The following is a 20,726-nucleotide window of genomic DNA, read 5'->3' as shown; positions in this document are numbered from 1 at the left end:
CGGGGCGCTCGGCGATCCCACGGGGCCGGGGGGCTATAGAAATGCAAAGCGTTATTATTTTCCCGGGGCTGAAGCAGAGGCCTGAGAAAGGTTGAGGGAGAGAGAGGCAGCGAGCGGGGAACAGCGGGGGATTTAGCTCCTGAAAAGGAGCTGGGGAAAAAAGCGGGCGAAGAGCTTCATTGTGCGCTGGGCAGAGGGGGTCACGAGCAAGTTAAACTGGTTAATGTATTGGAGAAGCTTCCTCCGAGCTGCCGGGAGCAAGCAAAGCCCTGCAACAAAAGGCCGAGGGAGCATTCTTGCGGGGAAAGTGGGCTCTCTCTAAAAGGATTTGATTTCTTTTCTGTCAGTTGAATGGAATTCGGTGGTGACTCCTCCAGGTCTAAGAATTTGGGGCTTTGGCAGTGGCGGTGGCGGGAGGGGACGGTCCCCGTCTCCCCCTCCCCGCTCCCGCATTCTTCTCCATCTCCAAGCCCGCTGCCCCCAGATTACAGCCCCCGGTGCTGTGGGGGGAGAGGGGGCTCGCGGAACACAAGTGGCCCCATCGAGGCACTGATCCTGAAAGAAAGCTCGGGGCACGGGGCCATCCCCGCCCGGCCTGGTTTCTCATGCTCCCTATTCAGCCCAGGGGAGGGGAGGTAGATGTGGGGAGAGGGGAGGGCGGCGGGGCGGCCGCCACTGATTTAACGCCTCTCTCGGGGCTTCGTGGTCGAGGTGGATCTCAGGGGGGGTTTCAGCGGTGTAAGGTGTGCGAGGGGAGCTTTCGGCTCCTTCCTCGGAGCGAATTTTTAATGTTAGAACTGTGGAACGAAGGTAAAAACAGGAGGGAAAGGGAATCAGTGAACCAGCTGGATCCGACCCCGCTTTCCCGCAGCCTGCGCATCTCTCTCCTCCCAACAGCAGCTCCTGGGGCAGACCTGGCCTTACGGACCTGGCTCTCCCACCCCAAAATCCCCCAGCTAATGGGCAGGAGCCCCCCGGCTCTTCGCGATGCCGTGAAGGGGTGAACTGCTGCCGGCCAGGGATGCTGGGCTGGATGCAGGGTCTCTCAGGCTGCAGGTCCCTCATTTGGTGTTGACCCTGACAGCAAACCAGGGAGCTTTAGAGCTGCCCTGGGCTGGAGGCTTGCTGTCGCACACCGCTTGGATTTAACTAGCAGTGTGAGTTTGGGGTGGTAAAAGGCAATAATTAATTAAGCAGAGCGTAAGTGACTGGTGGCCCTGCGCTGCATGAGCTATACCAGAGCCAGAGCCTTCAGCCGCAGTCAGCTAGGTGGACAGACAGACAGACAGAAGTGAGTGGGGCAGCAAAGACTCCCATCGACTGCGCCCAGCTCGCCGTGCCTCAGTTTCCCGAGAGGTGACATGCCTCCGGCAGAGATCCCATGGCCCCTGTCCCCTGGGCAGCTGCGTGCTTGGGAGATTCCCCTCTGGGCTGTCCATGGAGCCTGTACGTGTCCGTCTGTACAGGCATGGCCGGAGCACAGTGAGATGAGATCACGCTTTGCTGCAATGATGGCCAGCCTGTCCCAAGCTCCTTCCAGCCAGAGGTGGGGTCAGAGGAGCTTAACAGCTCCTGGCCTTTAATTTCTGGCATCTCATTCTTTCTGGCCCCAGATTTTTTCCCATTCCTGTCCTGAGCTGTCCCTCTCCCCACTGCCTTTCTGAAGATGAGCCAGAAGCTGATGTCAGGGGAAGTCTTTAGAGATTACCCCTAGGAGGAGGCAGGAATCAAGTCTCATACTGGGCTGGACTGGGCTGGACAAAGGCCCAGTAAATTCAATGTCCATCTCCAGCAACAGCAGACCCGGAGTATAAGGACAAGCAAATAAAGGGGGGGGCTGCTCCCAGACCCCATCCCAGCTAAGCCCTGACGTGTGTTTGCTGGTCACCGCTGTGCGTCCTGGGCAAAGGGAGAGAAGGCAAGAATGGAGAGAGGCAACAAGTGGGAGCAGGTGAGATCTGGCCCCGAAACGTCACACCTCAGCTGTGCCAGCAGCCACAGGCAAGAGCAGTGCTGGGACCCTCCTTGCAGGGGACAGCCCCGACGCTGCACTGGGGAGCTGAGAGGAGCCCAGGTGGCTGCTTGCCCCCAGGGCTCCCGTCCAGCTCAGCCCTTAGTGACTCCCTAACTCTCCTGCTTTAAGGTCCACGTTTATGCAGCAGCTGGTCCCCCCTTGATGGGACAGCGGCCACTCTTTTCCTGCCCACAGCTCCCTACAGCTCCAGCTCTCCAAAAACCTGCCGGGGAGAGGATCGGGGATGCATTTCAACTCCCTGCCTGGACCTGAGCATCTCAGTGCCTGCAGCTCGCCCCGGAGCAGCGATAGCTCCGGCAGCCGCCCGTGCACACCCTCTGCATCCCACCCACATCAGATACGTGTGTCACCCCGGCCCCGATACGCTCCTGCCAAGGCTATTTCCAAACGCTGGCTGCCCCCAGGGAATTTGGCTTCTCTCTGGGCCCCCACAGCTTCTTGGCTCCTTCCTCACCCCTGGGGTGCCCCGATGAAGTTGCTGAGTAGGTTTCCAAAGGCGGATCGGTGAGTCAATATTCCCCCACTGCTTCCCCCAGCTTGCCTTGGTGGTCTCCAAAAGCCCCTTCCCCGTCACACCCCTGGGAAATTGTTCGCTCCTTTCCCATTCCCCCTGCAAAGGGGATTAAAAGCAACAGTTCATTTTTCATGTGATGTTAGTTTAAATAGGAATTTCGCTGCTCTGGCTTCGCCTGGTTTCCGGGAGCCGAAGCAGAGAGAGGGTGGTATTAGCGCTGTGCGAGGCAGGGAGGAGGAGGAGGAGGAGGGAGGTGGGAGTTGAAAGGGGGAAAAGGAAGGGGGGGGGGACGTGCGGGGGTGAAGACGGGATTAAAACATCCCATTAGAATTTCTGTTTTTGGAAAGCTCACAAAAATGTTGACATGTAGCATGACTAACATAGTGCAAATGTCAGCCCGGCTCTGCGAACGGGGGCCCTCGCTCTCCTCCCAACACGCTGGCCCCCTTTTAAGGCAAAAATATACAATGAGCCGTACAATGGCCGAATTCCAGAGAGCAGCGCTAATTGTTCCTCGCTCACGTCGTTGGGCTAATTGCTGCGCTGAAGCCATTCGTGCCTGGCCTGGATTCCACGTGTTTTTACCATTTAATTAGGACAGAAAAGCTGGGGCAAGGAAACGGGATGAGATAAAGGCGGGCAGAGATGGAGGACAGGTCGGGTGCCCCAACCTGGAGAGGAGACGTGCTACGTGTGCTCCGGCAAGTGAGCGGGCAGGGAACAGCCCCTGCTCTGTGCCAGCCTCCAGCGGGATTGAAGCTGTGCAGGCACCCGGCAGAGGAGAGGGAGACTGGGATGGCTCATGATCCTGTCGAGACCAAATGTGAGATGGAGAAATGCCACCAGCGGCAAATGTTTGCAAGAAACACCTTCATCCAGCTGCTCAGTGACGGCTCCGAGGCTCGTGCAGACAGCAAGAGTATGCGGAGCTCTTCACCCGGTGCTGTAATTAGAAGGTCTGTCAGTTTTCAGACAGACCATGTGCAAAGTTTGATCAGGACCCAGAGAGGCAAACAATAGATGGGCAGGAAATGCCTTTTGATGGCTGCTTATTGTCTTCCACCTTCTGGGGGAACTGGAAGTTTAACTATAGTTTTCCTCTTTCAGGTATTCCTGTACGTCTTCGTCCTCGGAGGATGCGCCTGGACCACAGCATCGTCTGGCGCTGGGCTCCATTGTGCTGAGGAATGTGCGTGTGGTTTTCCCCCTGAATAGCTCCTCCGAGACTGCAGCGACCCAGAAACGCTGCAGGGCCCCTGCACATCCCCCCCCGGGGGAGAAGGGTTTGCTTCGGGTGCCACTGTCCCCTCCAAGGCGCAGCGCAGCATCTCTGCTGCCTCTCACCCCACCGCCAGGCTGCAGGCGATGCCACTCCCCACCTTGTAAACAGGGGTGGGTGCACAGGGTTTAATATTAGCACTTCCTTCCCCTTCTCCTCATCCATCTTACAGAGCACCACTTGCTCCACAGCATCCTCTGGGATGTGCGTTTTCATAGGCAGAAAAAGCTACTTAATACATATGATCTGACACCAAAGTGCAGCATCTTCTAGGGTGGACCCTGATGGAGCTGATCTGTAACTCCTGGAGGTATTTCATCTCCCCTTGAATGCAAACACCTGGGGACTCCTCCATTGCCCACCTATACATCTTCCTCTGGCGAGAGCAACCATCAAGAAGCCAACAGCCTTGTTCACAGAATAATGACAGGGGCTGGAAGGGACCTCTGGAGACCACTTAGTCCAACCCCCTGCCAGAGCAGGGTCACCTAGAGCAGGTTCGTGCAAGAGGGGTTTGATTCACTGGTCTCACAGAAGCCTGTACCACCCTTCGTCCCCCTGCAAGTGCTCCCAGCGTTCAGCATCGCAGCAATACAATTCGCACTTGGCAAGATTCATTGCCCAGTGGCTCCATGTCAGAACAGCTCTTGGCCTTATAAGCAACACACCTGGTGGGTTTGGGCACTCGGCACAATCATTTCAGACGGGTGTGGAGATTGGAGCACATCTCAAAGTGAAGGTGGCTGCAGCCTCCGCTAGTGCTGCAGAGTAGCCCCAGGAGCTCTGCTGATGGGCTGTCACACCCCCCTGGGCAGAGGAGCTGTGACATCTGTAGCTGGAGGAGTTTTCTTCCAGCTGTCCTGGAGATGAGGGAAGTGCTTGGGCTCTGCATCCCTCTCAACCCAAGGCTCTCGGCTTTCAGGTCTCTTGAAAAGAGGAAGCATTTTGGCCAACTGCAGATGAAGGGGGAATTAGCCACATGGAGCTCAACCATGAGCAGATGTGGAAACTACCAAAAACGGGGAACCCAAACTTCCTGCAATTCTCTGTCCCAGTATAACAAGGGTTATCTTCTCTTTGTGTTTCCATGAAAGCCCCTAAGAGCACACCCACGCCCTGAGGACAAGGATTTTAGCAAACACTGGAATTTACAACAGCGATTTAGTCAGAAGAAAGGCTCCAGGTGAAAAGGACCGATACTTAAAAAAGAGAGAAAGAATTCTTCATAGATGCAAATGCAATGCTTGTAAGTCAATATTTGCTCTTGCAATATTGGCACACGCAGAAACGGTTTTCCAACATGAATGGGTTTCAGCCCAGCTGCTCCAGGATCACATTGTTCAGAAGCAGTCAGATCCACTTCTCAAACTTCATTAAAAATGTGGGGTTTTTTTAAAGCCTTTGGGGAGCTAAGAGTCTTTTATGACAAGTCCTTCTAGCCATTGAAATCCACCAGTGCCATGGGGCGGCCTGGTGGTAGCTAACCAAGAACAGATGATCCCTGTAGGAAGAGAATGTTAGAAACCCCAAAACACAGACAAGACAGAACAAATCCTTGTGGCAATAAGAGAGTTGAGAACATTTCTTCTCAGATGAGTCGGTCATAGACAAAAACCCCAGATGATATTTATTCCAGGACTAACCCCCACGCATATTTCCAGCTCCCCCCACGCACTGGAACCTCACCCCAAGACACCTGGCACTGGTCACTCACATGGGGTTTGGTCAGTCCCCTTGAAGTTGCTGTCACGTATGTATGAGCAGGGTGCCTGGGACACCCAGGTGACATTAGGACCTGCTGGCAAGGCACAGCCCACGTGTACTGCAAGCCGATGTCCCTGCCTCAGTCTCCCCGTGCCTGTCCCACACACAGAGCCCAGCGGGGAAGTCCCTGGCCAAGGGATGTGGAAAGATGCTCCCAACACCCAGCGTGGCCAAGAGCCTTTCCTCAGACCTGGGCTGATTTGCACAAAGGAGGAAATGGAGTCAAAATACTGGGAATTAATTTTCCTGTCTGGGAGGGGAGTACTGGTAGCAAAAAATGAGGAAACTCCTTATTCCTGTTCCCTATGGCTCAGAAAGGTTATTGTCAGGAAAGGTGGAGGCGGCGCGTTTTGTACTCTTGGAAGGGACTAGGCGTCCTCAACAAAGTGATCTTTGAGGACGACCCTCCTCTCCTTGCTGCAGAACGGCCTCTGTCCTTTGCCCTGAAAGAGTGCCCTTTTCCCCTGTTCTGTGGCCTTGAAGGACTGCATCTAAGGATGACAAGGGCGTTTCTTTTGGCTTTATTTCAGGTGTTGCAATCCCCACTGAGGAATGGCATCCTGGCTGTGGGTTGTCCACTCTGGTGGAGAAAGGGCTGATTCAAGAGTAGGTATCCTGGTTTTTACAATGGGAATAACATGACTTTTATTCTGGAACAAGCTGGTCGGTGGCTGCTCCCCTGGAACGGGGCGCAGGGAGCGTGCCAAGCCCACGGAGGGGATGCGGCCACCTGCCCCGTCGGAAGCGGGACGGCAGCCAGCCGGCGGGGTTTGCGCACACGGCCGGGGAGGCACCCAGCGGCAGCGGCGTCCTCCACTACCGACCTGGGCTGGATTCAAACTGGCAGCTGAGAGGGAAGAGGAAACCATATTATATCGTTATCTCTCACCTTGCTTCCCTTTCGTAACAACCCCATCCCTTTGCAAAACAGAAAAACACACCGGGGCTTTGCAGGGGCTGCCGGAGCCCATGCACTGAGCCCAGGCCAGCCAGGGCTGGAGCTTGGATCTTCCCTCGCCGAGGGCCATGCGCGGACAAGCTGTCGTTTCCCCAAACTGGGTCAAGTGCAAAAGAGAAAAGCTCAGGGAACGGGGAGACTTTGTTTCCCAGCTCAATCGAGCCTCTGCAGGGTGGGATGCTGTTGCGGGCAGGTTTCCTCCAGGAGGCAGGACCTGCTGGCGCACCGTCCCCTCCTTGAGACCCTGCAGTGCCGCCCAATCACTTTTACCATGATCCTTTATTATAAACGCCCAGGAGGGATATGAGTCAGAAATGTGGGGGGAAAGAGAGACCAAGCTCCCAAGATGGTGGCTGTCGTGCTCTCCCCTTGCGTTGTGCGACGGTCCTGTCTCTGCTCGGTTTAAGCTCCTGATGTCTCAATCCCGGGGTCTGACAGAGAGCCTGGCTGTCAGCTCTGCCCACCCTAATCCGTTCATGTGGCTCCTGTACAGGCTCCCAGGAGCGACGGAGGCCGGTTCTCTTTTTTTTCACACCGAGAAAATTCATGAGCTGGTTTCACATTTGTTTTTCTTTCAAACTGGAGGCTTTGCAGTTATTAAAATATAATCCAGGAAGAATTTGCTTTGTGAGGGAAGAGTGTGGGATCACGGAGGGGAGAGGGGTCAGTTGGGGGAGCGCAGGGAGGTGGGGGTGGCAGAGATTTTCATTTCCCTTCTGTGTCCCATTGGGATCGAAGTTTTTACCTCCCTGCAAACAATAGTGGCCAGTATGGGACCAGTTAAAGGCTGTGGGAGACTCCAGGCTCCCCCAAGCTGGGAATTTCTATTTGCAGCAGAAATTTTAAACATGGCCCATAGCAAAGGCAGAGGAAAAGCTCTTCGCAGGTGGTAAGAACTGGAGAAGATGGCTGGGACCACGGAGAAATGAGTAGAAAGGAGGGAAGAAAACATCTCTCCTAGTACCGAGTTGTTGTTCTGCATTAAAAAAAAAGGCAAACAAACAGAATTTGTGTCATAGGTAAACAGAGGAACTGGCCAGGCAGCACAGGAAGGCAGAGCCCCGTCAGAGCCCCGCGCCGCGTGGGGAGATAAACAAGAATCCTAGAAATGTGGAGAGAGGCTTAAGGTGATTGCTCAACGCGTGAGGAAATACGGGGCAAAAGGCAGATATCAGGGAGAGGAAGCTGGAAAAGGGCAGGCTGATACGAGCAATGAGGTCAGCGCTGCAAAAATAGTGCAGGAAGGCTTCCTGCAGGCAGCGAGCCGGCGGAGGACACGTGCTCCCGCTGCTCCTCCTGCCTTAGACGCGCAGGTGGCAGGGGCTTACAGGCCCTTGTGGGGTTAGAATCACTCAGTGATGGTGAGTTCAGTCCATCGAAGGCTCCTAAGCTGCAAATCCCACTTCACAGCACCTGCGGCCGAGCTTTATTTCCAAGCAAGTACTTCCAGATTGATGCAGCTCCGTTGGCAAAGTCCCATTGAGTTGCCCCAGCTGAGGCTGTCACCTGAAATGCATGAGGAATGCGCGGCTTCATCCACTCAAAACAGCCATTTTTCTTGAATGAGCATAAAATTGGCCCCAGCTCGCTGTCAGTGCGAGCACGAGACAGACAGGCTGCCCTCCCAGCTTGGGTTTGATCTCCAGCCCCGTTGCGTGGTGAGCTCATCTCTTCTGGACGGCGAGGCACACTGCTGGGAGAGCAGCCAGCTGACCTGCGGCCCCGCCAGCACTGGCAGCACGGTTTGTTTGGGTTCCTGATATGCCAGGGGTCTTGAGGCTTATTTTGAGTTCATCTCAGTTTGGCAGTTTTGATGGATTCTGCCTTTCTGGTCTGGTCACAAGCAGTTGGATGTTCATACAGATCTTGCTCTAAGACAAACAGTATCCATAAATTGCTGGGTGAAGCCAAGAGAATCTTGTCTTTCATTGGTCCATGCTGTTCCCTCAGCCCTTTGAACCCCTGGTGCCCTCACATGCATGGAAACCTTAACCAATGTCCTCTCAAAAGAAGTAGAATAAATCTCCTTATCTTGTGAGACAAGGTTACGTTCCCTGTGTGGCCGTCTGGCAACAGATGGGGCGGATCCTTGGGTTGTCTTCTCTTTAGAGGAAGTCTTCCATCAATTCTTGCAACGCGTGAACCCCTATATGTCTCAAAAATGCAGTTTCAGCCCTGCTGTGGCTTGTTTGGTGGGTCACTGCTCAAAGCAGAGGACTTCCCACTATTGTCCACCCTACCAATCCATCCTGCTCCAAGGAGACTATATGGCATGCTTCCAGCCTTGCCCCCAGGATCTCGCTAGGGCATCTCCCATGAGGATCCCATGCGGTATTAAGTAACTTCTCCAGTTTCTTTGACATATGACTGTTTTTTTCAGTCACCTATAGAACGAGGGAACTCTTTGAGGAGCAGGCCATGCATTACAGCTCCTTGTGCGCAGTCGGGCTTGTTTCTTTAGCTCTTATGCCCTCTGTTCCTGCTGCTCTGCCTCCTCCCATGTTCCCAACTAAAAGATTGCACCAAAGCCCAACAAAATCAATGGGAAAACTGCCTTGAATGTTAATGATTTCTGGGTCAGACCTTGACCTTGAACTTATAGAAAAGTCTGTTTTCCTGCCCTGGCTGCACTGGCCCAGGCACGGACCTGCTGCTGGGGCCAGCGGCCCAGGTGGCTGTGTGACACAAACACGTGTTTTTAGACAATTTCCCCTTCCACCCTCAGGCAGGGAAGAGGACGAGGACGTTCTGCGGCTGTTTGAAGAGGACACACAGCTGATAGCAACCACATTCATGACAGTGTTTATTTGCATTTCCAGCAAGCCTTTGATAAAGCCCAGCTCCTGCCTGTGCTGCTCAAACTCCAGGGACCATGAGAATGCTGGGACGACCATCTCCCCATCTGGGAGAGGACACAGGAGAGCCAGCGACCAGCCCGCTGGCCCAGCGGCACAGTCAGCTGGACACACATCCCCTTCAAGGGACAAAGGGACTCGTTGAGAGAGGAATAAACCATGTGTGGCCTACAGGAAGGAGGGGGCTGAAGAGAACTTGACTTCACCGGCAGCAGGGAGGGAAGATAAGGATGGAAAATCAGATTATTTCCAGCTCACGTCCGGGCAGTGCGTGGGGAAGAAGCTATTGGATCCATGTGTGGTATGAAGGGGCTGGAAGTTGGGGGAATTTGAGAGAGTCTCCAGGAGACCCTATGAAGCCTCTTTGTCCACTGGAAGGTGATGTCTCTTGCCACGGTGGCGGTGGCAGTGGCACGAGGAGGGTCTCCGTGTGGCAGAGTGAAGCCAACCCCACCACTGCCCTCCGTCCTCTGCTGGATCACATTGCAGTTGCCCTTCTCAGAGCCCAGAAAGGATTTTATGGGGAGCATCAAAACTCCTCGTCCCGTATGAAATACCATATGGTGTAGCTGGAGAGACATGGAGTAATGACGCATTTTCCCTTCTCCTCGGGCACCCTCCAGCCATGTCTGCTCGCAAGGCCCCCAGCAGCTCTGGTGTCTGCTCACCCTCCCCGAGAACAGGGACCCTTTTCTGCCTGTCACCCTATAGCCATGACCCAGTTTCACTGCGGCATTTCTCAACCCTGGGCTTTTTCCTTTTTGTCTCCCCTCTTGCCATTCCCCTCCCTCCCCTTTGGCACCGGCATTTGATATTTACTTTCAGGTTGGGAGGGACAGAGGAGGCTTTTCCTTGTGTGCCCCCACATTGTTCCCCGCTGGTATTTGGGAACAAGTGTGACATTCAGGGGAGCTGGAGAGGACAAAGCCTGCCTGGAGGTAATCATACCGCAGGCGGGTGTATCGGGTATCTGTGGACGCAGGGCATCCGAGAGCTTTTGACTGCGTCTTTTTTAGGAAGAGCTTTCTCAGCCTCGGTATCTCTCAGATTAGGTTTTGTCCCCAGAGGAGCCTGTTGTGCCTCCATTATAGCGCAGCTGTGGGAACCCACGGCACGGCTCGGCACCGGAGCGGTAGGACAATGCCGAAAGGCACCGGTGCTCCTGACCTATCCGATGGGCGGCTCTTCCTGCGGTCCAGAGGGACCGATCTCTAACGAGGAGATTGTGTCGACATCTGCTTCCCGGCACTTTCTCTTCTGTTCTCAGATGTCCACAAAAGAGCAGGTATGGATGGAAGCCCTGTGCCCTTGGCAAGCATCCCTGAGGTGTGCATGGAGATGGAGAGGGTGAGACACACACACACGCGCACGCACAACCGGGGAATCTGGGTTCGTGCCTTGGGTGTGCAAAGAAGAGGTAACACAAGGAAACCACCTTGTCACCCTTGGCTCTGCACTGGGGGAGCAGCAACAACCTCAAAAACTCAGTGACCAGTGGAGAAATGTGGAGGAAAGCCCAGGGCTGTCTCCGTTTCCTCCCATGCACCCTTTGGCAGAGCCGGTCCTGGGCACAAAGCACTTACAGCCTCTCACAAAAAGCGGGAGACGCTTGCTTGCCTGTCTCCGACTATCTTTTGCACTTGGGGATTTGCGGGGACCCTAAATGCTTCCCAGAGACATAAGAAGGGATATTGTCCTCAGCCTCTGCTGCAGCACAAGCTCGTGCTGCCGGCTGTCCCGTCTGAGGACGTCCAGCCCCGTCCAGCATAGACAGAGCCTGGCTGCTGCATGACCATGACCCTGCCCGTCCCGGCATGGGATGACATCTAGAGCACTGACAAGTCCAAGGACACTGCAGTGTCTCTTCTTCTCAAAGAAATCAGCACTTACCCCTCCCCTATCCCATTAAAATGCCTGATTTAGTGTGGATACTGACTGCATTTAGTCCATGTAAAGCCACTTCTGGCTCTTTTCTGCTGAGGAGCAGCGTAACCCCGGTGAAGCCTCGCTGATATAAACCAGTCATTGACTGATCCCTTATCTCCAGCCTTCTCGTGCTGACTGATCGGTTCCTCCCTCTCCTTGCAGCCGAGCCTCTGCTCTGGGTTCATACAGACTTTTCATCACTTTTAAAATCCTGGCCCAATAAAACATTAAAGCACTTGAACATGAATGGGACTGTTTACTTGCTTAAACCTAAACATGGGATGTAGTTGGATCAAGACCTTTCTCTTCCTGCCCAGTGCTTCCTCCTCCAGTGTCCTGGCTGCTCTCCTCGGCATCGTCTGTGGTTTCTCTCCGCTTCGGCGCAATGTCACGGAGAATTTGCAGTTTCCCATTTGTGACACCCTGGTTTTGCCTAAGGTGACAAATGACCTCCTCCCTTAGCGATAAACCAATTTACTCATCCCAGGCTGCGTCTGCTGGTTTGTCACAGTCTGCCCTCGGAGCTGAGGCTTTCGGTTCTGCTCAGCATCTGCGCTCCAGCTGTTTGCCATTGACTTTCCCCTGTTGTCTTTAGCACCCAGCCACTCGCTTCCTATTGCGCTCCAGCTCATTGCGTTTCCTTTTATTATTCTCAGTTCTCCAAACCAAGCTGGCTCCTTGATACGTCTTCTGGGAAGACCAATCCTCTGCCAGGCGGCGAGGCAGCCCTTGGCGGCTCGGTGTGATTACGCACGTTGAGTTTGGTGAGAAATCCTGAGCATTTCTGGGGATGATGGGACATGCGGGTGGGAGATGCTGCTGGGGTGGCTGCCGTCCAGGATGGCTGGCTGAGGAGGGGACGTGACCTGCCGCCATGTCCCTGGATGGGGAAGGACTTTTTAGGAAGTCGGGTAATGGTAGGACTAGAGGGAATGGATTAAAACTAGAGATAGGTCGATTCATATTGGACTTTAGGGAGAAGTTCTTCACCATGAGCGTGGTGAGACACTGGAACAGGTTGCCCAGAGAGGTGGTGGAAGCCCCATCCCTGGAAGTTTTTAAGGCCAGGCTGGATGGGTCTCTGAGCAACCTGATCTAGTGGGAGGTGTCCCTGCCCAGGGCAGGGGGGTTGGACTAGATGATCTTTAAGGTCCCTTCCAACCCTGACAATTCTATGGTTCTATGATTCTGTATGCTCTTGGATGGGTAGAAACGTCCGTGCAGCAGCTGGGGAGCGAGGCGGCACAGCCGGTGCGAGGCTGGTGTCTCCCCAACGCGGCGTAGGGCCAGCTGCCGGCAGCTGCCGAGCCACCACGGCATGTGCAAGTGTGCAGCCCATTGGACGTGACCGAGGTGTCTGGGAGCAGGTCCAGGCTTATGCGAGTCGGGCCGGCTGCTGAACACGCGCATCCTCCCTGCAAGGAAAAGATGTCTTAGCAGGGTTACAAAGCGCACGATGGGCAGGTCCCTGGATGAAGCGACTTCCCTCCAGCACATCTGGAAAATTGCTCCCATCTTCTGGTAAACAGGCTTCCAGAGGAAGATCTGTGCTAGTGTTGTCCTCCCTTTGGGACGTGGTGGAGCCAAGGTAGGAAAATCCAGCGGGATGGGAGGATTTAGGCTCTCCTAGAATAATTTACAGCTGTCCTAGAAGCTCGGAGACCCGGAGTGCTGAGGAGTGTGTTGGCAAAGTCACAGATCTCGTCAATTTTCTTTATTCTTGGCAAAGGGCCGGGGGAAGACACGGTTCCCGTGGGACAGCAGGGATGATGAAGGTCCATCTGGAGTCCCTGTTGAGTTCAGCTCTTTCTCCCACCTCCGTAGACCCAGAGGAGCAGCAGCACAGGTGGGTCTCTGGGCCAGGCTCAGGAGAAAGGCTGGAGGAGCCAGCACAGCTGATACTGATACTCCTCCTCCTCCTCCAGCTGAGCAGAGGAGGTGTCAGGAACCCTCAGTGGTGTGGTGTCTTTAAAAATCATTGTATAATATCCTGCATCCCTGAGGATGGGTTATTGTTTTAAGAGGCTGGTGAGAAGAAAATAGAAGTGGTGTCACGGTATGAAGTCCTCCAGGGAAGGGAAAGGATCCAAGAGAAGGACCTCAGGTCCTCATCCCTGGAGCAGAAATTTGGAAGGGGCTATTTCAGGGCTCCTGCTCCAACGCAGGGAGAAGCGGTGAGAAAGTGCTGTAGTGCTTCCAGAGCAAAGGGAGGGCTTGCTTAAATCTCTGGTAACAATAATTATGTCACAGCTGCCGAGGAGACGGCCCAGAGCTATTTTGTCAGAGATTGCAAGCCCAGATATGGGTAAATCAGGGAGCTCAACTCTCTCTTCAGAGGGGGATAAGCAAGGAGGTTGTTCTTCAGCGTAGATGAATGTGGAGCCCTGTGTTCCCTCCAGGCACCACAGAGAGATGTCACACATGAGAGAAAACAAACCAGAGGCATGATTCACGGCACATTGAATGTGGTGCTGAGGTGCCGCTCCAGGACTGCGCTCCAGCCTTGCCCAGCAGCCCCAGGCACGGAAACCTCCTGCGTACTTGAAGGAGACTCCTCTTAGGAAACCAGGAGCCTGCTAAATTCAGCTCTGGTTACAGCCTTAAACCATCATGTCATAAATCTTTTTTGCGGCATCCTCGGCAAGGGTGTTCTCCACCAAACACCTTGCTCAGCAGCGTGGCGAAGGCGGTAGCCGTTTTTGAGGGTGTAACTCTCTGGTATGGGAAGGGCAGCCCCAGAGCAGCCCTCAGGGCACGCTCGGACCTCAGGAGCCCATCATTGTGGCCCTGGGGAGGAGACAGAAGATGTGACTTTTCCAGCCTCCCCAAGTCCTCTCCCAGCAGGAGCTCCCAGCCTTTCCTTGCTGAGCCTCCCCAGGCAGGGTGATGAGGCAGACAGCGCCGGACACGCGGCTCCGAACCTGCCAACCCTCCTTCCAGCGAGGCGACGTGCCCAGGCAGGCTGGTCAAAGCTAGAGCAGTCTCTCCACCCCGCACCGATGCCCACGCACCCAATGGCACGAGAGCCAGGAGGTCCCAGTGCCACTCTGTGGCTGGGACGCGGGTCCCCTGGGTGAGCTGGTGGAGGGGGCACCACTAAAAGTGGGGGCTCTGGGTTAAGGGGTCAGCACTGAGCTCTGGAGGACTTTTTTATTAAAAAAACACCAACAGGAGCCTGTTCAGACTGACTGTTTCAGAGCTCTCCCAGGCACCGCTCTCCTGTCCCTCTCCCTCCCCCTGTGAGGCTCAGTCCTGCCTCCTGCGAAATCTCCAAGTGACAAAAGGCTCTTTGGGGCTCAGCATCAGCCACAGCCCATCTCCCTCCTGCCCGGCCACATGGATGGAGGACAGGACCATCTGCTCCAGGGCAAATGAACCCCACGGCCAGATGCTCTGCTTTGCTAAGGAGGCTGTAAAAGCCTTGGACCCGGTTCATGGGAACCGCTTTGCTCTCCCCCGCCTCCTCCTCCCACACACATTAACCTCTTTACTGCCACTGATGTCTTTATAGCAACATCTGAGGGAGGAGAGGGAGGTGGGTGAGAAGGCACGGGGGCGGAGGCGCAGGATGCTGCGGAGGTGTGCTGGGACACCAGCCTGACACGGTGGTGTGAAGTTTGCCATCCTTCCTCCCCGCTTTGGGAAGGTGGGGGATGAGAGCCCCTTCCCGGCGGGGAGGCCGCAGGCAGCACGGGAGCGGGTGCGGAGGCGCCGCAGGGGTGAGAGGAGGAGGTGACAGGATTGGCACTCGCTTTGGAAGTGTCCCTGCGGGGATTTGCTCTCTGTTGCAATTCCCACGAGCCGACCGAGCCCCATCCCCCAGCGCCAGTCCCAGGGTTTTCCATGCACCATCCTGATGGTCCCCATCCTTAGGGCAGCTATGAAGGCACCCAGTATTTTCTCCGAGTGCTTTGGCTCTGGTGGAGAGGACAGGAGAGACCGTGGCTGCTGCCGGGTCTCTGTGGCTGCCGTCCCCATCGCAGTCCGTCCCTGCACTGGTCGCCCCCCAGCCGGCTGCTGGGAGGGGGGACACGCAGCCCAGCATGGGGAGCTGGGTGCTGCGGTCCATGCTGGGGTCTGCCCTGCCAGGCACAGCTGATGTCCTGCCTGCACAGTGTTGCTAGCGATAGCATACAATTGCAACAGCATATGACGCACATTTGCACCAAACAGCACAGTTTTAGGGCAGACAGTGACTCAGATGTCCTGCGTGGTTGTCCCCATCGTGCTGCTAATTGGGAAGAAGCCACATAACCTCTCTATTCCACTTATTTCTTCCAGTGGCAGAAAGGGGGTATCGGTCCCACCTGGCAGGGTGCTCCCACGCAGCACCCCAGGTTTGGGCAGGGCTGGCAAGCGTCTGGACCATGGGGATGTATCACCTGCATACTGCGCAGCGCTACGAAGCCCACCACGTAGCAGGTGAGCAGCTGCTGATCCGGGCTGGATTCAACCCTCCTGCCTGGACAGGGAGGCTTTTGACCTGTTAACAGCCACAGGGTGATGCAGCTTCTACTGCGGTGCTGCGCAGGCCTCTCCCCTCCCTCCCCGACCCGTTTGCTGCCCCTCTAAATTCGTTTCCAGCCACCCAGGCCACCAAGGGTTAACGCCGCCCCGCTCCGGTGGGCTGTCTGCAGGGGGGGACAGGAACTGGGGACATCACAGGTGGGATGCGAGCTTGCAAGGCACGGTGGCCTGCTGGAAAAGACCTTGACTATTGAACCCTGAAAAATCTCCTCCTTTCTACAAGAGCCTTCCTTGCCCTGGTTCCCACAGGGCTCCTCAGCCGCTCTGCACCTCCGGGAAGGTCACACGCCACTGCTGTATCTCTCTCGGCGCGGTGGGAATCCGATTAACAACCGGCCCCCCCGGCTCTGGGATTGGGCAACGATGGGCAAGAGAAGGGCCCCGCGCTTGGAGAAGAGTTTTCCCACACTCTGTCCCCCCTCGTCGGCGACGGCGGAGGAAATCGTCCATATCTAAATGTGTCCTGATAGCTGCGCTAATCTAGTGCGGCTCGGGGTGGGCTCACCGGCAGCATTAGCGCAACACATGGCCCGTATTCAGCTCACACAAAGGGCCGTATTCTTCCTCACCCCGCTCGAGCTTCCCATGCCCAAGTGGAAAAACAGAGCGGTGCCGGGGGGTGAGGGAAGAGGGGAGACCGTTGGGATGGAGCAGCTGGCTCCCCTCGGGGACGCGGGGGGATTTCTGACCCCGGGGAGGGTTCGCTCTTCACCTGATGCCTGTCCCCACCAGGCAGACAGGGCTGCGCGGTGCTGCATTCGCGGCTCTGAAAATTTGGCAGAGAGAAGGGAAAAATGGGGGTCTCTAAGCAGCAGGGGGGTATTTTGGGGGTGGCTGGCTGGCAAACTCCATCCCTGGTTTGCAGTGGTGCTCCGCGGGATGGGGTTTCTCCACTCGCTCTCCATGCCAAAAAAATACCAAGGGGAAAAAGTTGGCAAGATGTCAAAAAAAAGTCACTTCAGCTCAACCTGAAACATCCCTTCAACCAAACCCACAATTTTTTCCTCCTTTTGGGGGGCAGTTTTACACCTATTTAAGCTTTCCTCTCCTCATGGCTCGCAGCACTGTTCGGATAGGAAAAGCTCTTTTGAAATAAAGAAGCCAAAAAAATGTTTTGCTTTGAAAAAAATAATGTTGAAACAAGATGTTTCGACATCTTCCAAATGATCTCCCTCCCTTGTTTTGGCTCAAGCCCTGCATTTGCATTTGACCTGGATTTGCACATTGTTGGTTCCCCACAAAAGGGCACATTTTTCGCTGAACTCAATCCTGTTCACCAAAAAGCAGCCCAGCTCTGGGGCCAAGCTGCTGTAAGCAGAAATTTTCAAAAAGACGGACTAAGTGCTTGGTCTGGGTAAAGGTGAAGATCCTCTTCTCCAAAGGACCTTAAAATACGCCTCTTCGCCCCACACAGTTCCCCTTTCCTGGTCCCCTTTTTCCTGCACTGTTTCTTCTCTTTTTGCCTCCATGCTCACCTCTCACCTAAACCTCTTTCTTTTGCAAACTGCCTTTTTTTGGGTCATTTAGTGAATAAACCCTGCTGCCAAGCTCGGATGCAAATTCTTGGAGCCCCGGAGAGCCTGGAAAACCATAAAGCCCAACTCCAGGATGGGGTAATCTCCCCTCCGGGATCATTCTCGGCCACTGGAGAAACTCTCCAGCCCCGGATAAGGGAAAGTTTTCCCCTCGGAAAGAGGTGCCTCAACCCTGCCCCCCCTTCCCGAGCCCTGGGGGTGCCTCGGGGCCGGGTGTGAGGGAGCGGAGGTGCAGGCACGCTTGCACACACGGGGATGTCAGGGCTGTGAGCAGCCCTCGCCTGATCACCCTTCAGCTCTCATTAGCAGCAAAGACCCCACCCTCGCTTGAAGCCCCATCGCGTGGCTCCCCATCACCTCCGGGAGCTTTTCCTCCCCCTTGCCAGGGACCAGTTCCATTGCATCAGGTCTGGTGGGTGCCCACGGGGGAGAAAACCCCCATGCCGGGAGCTGGGAAAGCAGCGACCTCCCTGATTTCCACTGGGAAGGGCAGGGAGGAAGGGGAGGCAGCCCTTCTGCGCCTGGCAGATCCTCCACCGTCCTCTTTCTGGGCCCTGTCGAAATCTGCCTGTTTTAACTTGTCTGGATGTCTCACTGGGGAGATGGACTGGAAAACATAAGGCGGATCCAAGCAGCTTTCTCCATGGGGAAAGCTTTCAGCACATAATAGTCTGGGGCTTGTTTGGTGCCTGGTGTAAGATGCAGCTGAATAAAACCACGTAGAAGGAGCTTGAATAGTAAAGGGCATCTCGAGAAACAAGCAGCCTTTTCTTCCCTCTCCCACTGCCAAAGCTGCCCCGGAGCTGCCGTGTGTGCGGGGAGAGGGGCTGGTTCCCATTTAATCTCAGGATGAAGGCTGCCACTATAAATGAAAGTAAATATATAATTCCTCCTATCCCTGCCCGGTTGCTGCGGAGACCACAGTTTAATTAACCACGATGCTGATGCCCTGCATGCCACAAAGCTGCCCCGGAAAATATTACGGATGTCTCTATATGTGTCAGTCCTGCCTTTACTTCTTGGTTTTACTCATTTCCAGAACTTGCCAAAAGTACCCAACAGGCGCGTGGTGCAACCTGGCGTCATCGTCATACGAGCCATGCTCACGCTTCCCACGAGGGATGGACCAGGAGCACGGGAGCTACCGAAACCAGGTTCCTTGCTATGATGTCCAGGCTGCATGGAAAAACACATACACACAGGGAATTTCCAGAGAAGAAAGGGGAGAGATCAGCACTATTTAGTCTTCCCAGGACTTCACTTGGAAAACCCATGGAGATACGGCTTGTGTGATCCCAGTTACTGCTGTGTTGTGGACTGCGGCTTGGCGGGAGGCGGGGGAGCGGGTGCAGAGGCAGCTGCACGTCTCACCCGTGCAAGGTGAGCTCCGGAGACAGCCTCCGGCCGGGCCCTGCGGCAAACTTGGCAAGGAGCTGGGCTTGGAAGGGGTTTTACCTTCCTACCAGAGACCTGCTGGAGTATTTCCATCGCACCCAGTCTCTAGTTGAGGGCTGAAGCTGCTCTGATCTGCTCCAAGCCCCTACCCCCCCGCAGTCCCTCCCTGGCAGGGAGCAGCTGGGGAGAATCCATCGGGAAAGCTGCCTGTGTGGCGGGAGGTTTGCAGACCCCTTGCCTCATCCCGGATTTCTCCAGCTCCTCATCTCCAGGGGAGCAGGAGCTACGCGGGGACCAGGGGGAGACCTGCGGCAGGGAGCTGGCACAGGCGCAGGAAACCCAGCTGTCAAGAAGACTCCAGCGTGCTCACCCATCCCTGCCTCCCGGCACCTTTTTCTGGTGTGCGTTTGTGTTTCAGACAGCGCTGATCCTGCCGGCCAGCCCTTACCTGCCAGCATCTGTCAGACACCGCAGTAAAGAGTAGCCCCAAGGCACGAACAGCCCGCCATAGGGGCCGCACCTACATCCACCTCCGTGATGCAACGTCTTGCTGCGCAGCTGCTCGCCTCGCTGCCAACAGCCCCCGCGGCTGCGCCGCAGACCGGGTCTGCGAAAGAGGAGCTTCGGCACCTCCCCGGCTTGTTTGCTCAGCCCCAGCCTTGAAAGCGAATCTCAACAAAAGCCAGCAAAAGCTTTCCCCTGCTCTGGGAAGAGAAGTCCAGGGGTAAAGGCTTGACTTGGTTAGCGGAGAGAAGGAGGGATGGGCAATATGAAAGACCTGTCCCCGTGCCCTCACAGCCACTGTCGCTATGCGAGCCAGGGACAAGTGGAAAACTCATCTCGGCTGCTGTCAGCAGGGTGAGAGCCGAGTCTGGACGGCCACCCCGGCTGCTGTCACGGGGACGCTGGTGAAGGTGCACCACATTGGGAGGTCGAGCTGTGCCCTCGTCACAGAGGGTGCTGTCACCGAGTGTCACTACGGGGCTTGGAGGCAACGCTACCAACTGTGCTGTCACTTCACGTTTTCTGTGCCAACAGGTGCCAGTTAATAAATAAAAGGAGCACAACAGGCAGGGTGTCATTACCGCAGTCTTTCACCCACGTTCCTGGGAGCAGCGTTTGCCCAGAAACCACCACAGAAACCCAGAACTCAGCCACGGACATGGGAGACAGAAGCCTGAGCCCTGAAGGGACAAAGCCAGGGGACGGCAGAGGAGGACGAGCCATCTGGCTGCTCCAAACTTTCAGATTGTCTTGACCTTGTCTGGAGGGACTCACCTCTCCAGCCGTTGGGAAGGTTTATTTTTGCCATTGGAAAATTATACTCTCATTCCCACTCCCGAGCTCCCCAGGGCACTGGAGGAGTCCTCCACTGTTTTTACAGTTTGCGTTGCTTCCCCTCTCCCTCTGTTTTCCTTTTCCTTTTCTCCATGACATGAAGCTTCACTAAACCCCGGGGAGGGGAGAGAAGAGGGGGGAACAAGGCGCTAACTCTGTCTCAGCATTTCTGTTAGATGCCCAGGGATACAGGCACAGCTTAAGCATCCTGCAGGATGTCGGCGGAGGGAGAGCCAGGGGATGGCCCTTTGGGCCAGCCAGAGCTGTCTGAGCAATTCACATCCCTCTTTTTCACCTTTTCCATGGGATTTTCCGGTCGCTTCATCTGGGCTCTGATCTGACCATGCACGGCAGCCAGGACGGCTTGGAAGGATGCCTTTTTCTGGGATGGTTTCACTCACACTTTTTCAGAGAGGGAGGTTGATATCAGTAGAGTTTCTGCCCTTTCTGCTCTCTCGGGTAAGATATTAGTATAGTAGGGGATTGTGATTGCTGAAGAAAGCCATAGGATGCTCCCAGAGAACTGCAGCTTGGCCATGAGGAAGCGCGTTCACAGCCTCGCCAGGCTGCCGGCCACACTGCGCCTCGCGGGGAAGCTGA

The 20,726-nt window shown here is 55.4% G+C and overlaps 1 long non-coding RNA gene across 1 annotated transcript; it reads left to right on the top strand.

The window, feature by feature from the left end:
• Positions 1–12,054: 12,054 nt before the first annotated feature.
• LOC128913253 (uncharacterized) lies at positions 12,055–15,747 on the top strand. Its single transcript, XR_008467894.1, has 3 exons — positions 12,055–12,095; positions 13,061–13,177; positions 15,613–15,747. It is a non-coding gene; the product is annotated as an uncharacterized LOC128913253 (long non-coding RNA).
• The last annotated feature ends 4,979 nt before the right edge of the window (positions 15,748–20,726 follow it).

This window comes from Rissa tridactyla, chromosome 8, assembly GCF_028500815.1.
Source record: "Rissa tridactyla isolate bRisTri1 chromosome 8, bRisTri1.patW.cur.20221130, whole genome shotgun sequence".
In the NCBI taxonomy this organism is placed as follows: domain Eukaryota; kingdom Metazoa; phylum Chordata; class Aves; order Charadriiformes; family Laridae; genus Rissa; species Rissa tridactyla.
The sequence above is the reverse complement of the archived record's forward strand: the minus strand, read 5'-3'. Positions and strand labels throughout refer to the sequence as shown.